This window comes from Musca autumnalis, unplaced genomic scaffold (assembly GCF_047663935.1).
Source record: "Musca autumnalis isolate F117 unplaced genomic scaffold, ASM4766393v1 scaffold_2, whole genome shotgun sequence".
Classification (NCBI taxonomy): Eukaryota; Metazoa; Arthropoda; class Insecta; order Diptera; family Muscidae; genus Musca; species Musca autumnalis.
The window spans coordinates 99,214,851-99,218,240 of record NW_027411755.1 but is presented as its reverse complement, the minus strand read 5'-3'; positions in this window follow the sequence as shown (position 1 = coordinate 99,218,240).

The following is a 3,390-nucleotide window of genomic DNA, read 5'->3' as shown; positions in this document are numbered from 1 at the left end:
TCACGTTACATCCCCCCTTACTTCGTAAAAAAACATGTAAGGTATGTTTTTTTCTCTCTATATTGTTTTTTTTTACTTTTATGGGCAGGAGTAGTTAACTCCCCGTGGGAGAGCTTGAGTTAAATCGTTTCCATTTTCGATCACCCGCTGAACCAATTTCGTGACTTTCCCTATTCCGCGACGATATTTTTACAATTGAACCTAGTACCTGTGGGTTCTCGGCTGCGGGCGGTGATGTCCGATTTGGCTCGGGAACATTAGGATGAAGACATTTAATTCTGACTTGCTCTGGTCCAGTTTTTGCGCCCTCCTTGTGCTGGTGATCGTCGGCTTTCTTAGGAACGTTGCGAATTGGGCTCCGAGATGGTTTGCTGTTTCTGATCTTTGTTGGTTTGGTTACCGAAAATAGTCTGAAATTGAAGTAGTAACGAAACCAAACGGCGCCACTTCCCACACATCGCATCAATCAATGGGAAAACATCAGACGTGCCATTCGAAGGATCTTGCAATTTTTTAAATAATTTTTTGCATCTGTTCTTGATTTTCATAGTTCCAATCAGTAATTTATTTCACTATTAGCGATGTATCTTAGCTTTTTATTTATTTTTTACGCATTTATTATGATTTGAAAGTAGAGGCAACTCAGTTTTCACAGATTTTCTTAGAGATTAAGGTCGGTAACGACCAAAATTAATGCAACATATTGTCGGAGAAATTAATGAAGGAAAATTGGAAAAAAATAACCGCGAAAACATGTCGCAAGATGGTGGAACTGGTGCCGAAACGGTTGTAGAATGTGATTATTTCCAACGGTTACTATAAAAATCTTTAGCGTGTAACAAAAATTTCATTTTCTCAAAAAATATGTAAAAGGCAAAATACTTTTTTGGGGTAAAATAGTTTGTGCTATTATAGATGTTTGTCAATATCTAAAAGACCATTACACCTTTCGCATCGGTTCTTGCAGATATCGGATCTTAAACTATTCACAAACATACTACATACAAATATTCCACTTGTTGACCTCTAATTTGATGGTTTTAATTACATTTATTAATTTTTTTTTTCAATTTTCTAAAGAGGCAAAATACTTAATTGACTCGCTGTACATTTTAATGGCATTATTATACATACATTATACATTTTATTTAATAGGGGAATTTTTGCTCCGCCCAAAGTAAAATATTGTCTATTTTTTTGCTAGCATCTATAGCCGTATCAGATCTTGATTTGCAATACAAGATATTATTGACCGTTGGTGTAGTATCATAACGCGACCTTATATTTGCAAAATATGCTTCGATAGTTGTATGACTTGTACATTTGTTTAAAAGTACATTACCATATTTTTCCATTAAAGCCAACCATGCTTTAATGGCTGAAATAAACAATTTATTTTGATGATAATCTACTTGTTTGAGACAATTTTGAAATGTCTCTAGTATACATCGTTTTTCATCGAGACACATATTCTCTTCATTCATTAATAAATTAACGAATGATGCCACACCGGACACAAATTCTTTTGTGGAGTTCAAATCGTATCTCGGGGGTAGTTTTGCGAGTTCATCCACAACAGTGTTATTAAAAACACGCAAATAATTGTATATGTTGAATTGTTCATATGAATACCTGCTTCTTGTACATATGATGTATTCGTCAACGTAGTTGGGATTTGTGTCTACTCTGCCATATGTAATGCCTCTTTCATCCAAAAAAGCCTTAACCAGGTTGTTTAATAAGTGATAGATGTCTATGCACCAAATCAACTTATGTCCTGGGACCGTTTCGCAGTAAATTTCCTCTTCCTGAAGAGGAAACAACAACGGCATATGCCATGAGTCTGCATCACATACATTAAGGGCTATGGTAACATTAATTTTACCGGCTGCTTCATATACTATATATTAATTTTAATACCATCAAAGGATAGTATGCATAGCCTTTCATTTAGTGGTTTATTGTTGAAAAATTCCTTAAGTGTTGCTGTCACTGAAGCCCATGGGACAATCTTCGAAAAATAAGTCCACATAATCAATGAGTGGAGATTTGAACTGGAGCAGATCTTGTTCCATTTCGTACACTTTTCTCGACACAAGGCCTTCGTTTTTACGACATCCATCTCCTTGTCGGAAAGTGGATATGTGAAATTTCTTTTTATTATGTCTGCCCAAATTTCATTGTCAGGTCGGTTGTCGTTTCCCTCAGTGTCATCATCTGCATCATCATCTGCACTTTCCATAGCGCCATCATCATCTGCACTTTCCATAGCACCATCATCATCTGCACTTTCCATATCATCATCAGGGCGCCCAGGGTACTCAGCCATTGTTTCCGCGTTTGTATTTGCAGATGGTTCCCTTTCTGCGTGGTGTTGTGCATCAAGCATTGCCCTTGCGACTGCTGATGTAGTTTCTTGCACGAATCTCGGTGGCAATGTTGGGATGGCCCACGCATAAAGGTAATGTTTTGGGGATATAGATGCCGATGAAAATGCTGAGAGCAAACATATTTGCGGGTAAAATCGACATCATACCCATATTCTTGCCGTAGCATGGGAATCCATGAGGCCCTGACCCGATGGAATTTAATATTCGCAATGGGTTCCCGGTTGTTGCATGAAGGTATGCAGCACGACTTTCTTGATGGCATCTAAAAAGATTTAAATTACAATAAATAAAATGGAATATATAATAAATTTATATGTATTATTTTTACTTACCTCGACAATTGGTTTAATTTTACAAAAAAAAAAAAAAAAATAGTTATAATCGTGCATGTTCTGGAATTCACCGTGTATCCATTTCACATCACACATGCACTTCACCTGTGAAAGCAATTGATGTTCTGTGTTTCACGTGAAAAGAGCTTTCATATTTCACGAAAGAACTTTGGAAAGCTTTACTACAGCTTTCAAACTTTATCATTAACCATGAAAAAATATCAGTCTGCGTTGGCGCATCAACGAATACACATGCGTGTGTGGGTATGTACGCTTTGTTCGTTTGATTGTTTACGAAACAGACGTAAACAAAGAAACGAACTTCTACAAGAGCGCGTACATGTTGAATTTAGTACTTTTGGAAAAATACATTTTTAAATCATATTTTTTAAAAAAATTAAATATTTTTTTGAATGCTAATAAAAAACACATTAGATTTTAGCCCTATGCTGTTTTTTGTAGAAAATTTCAATTAGTTTCTTTAAAAAATAAGGATTCACTCTGCTCTCGCCATCAAAATTACAGTGTGAGGAATACACCCCAACTAGGTATAAAGTGTGTTGCAGAACAGCTTTAGGTGTGTTCGATACACGTGAGGTGCAGAGGTGAATGCCAGAACATGCCTGATTATTTGAGTATATCTTTAAACACACACTTTACGCGCTCTT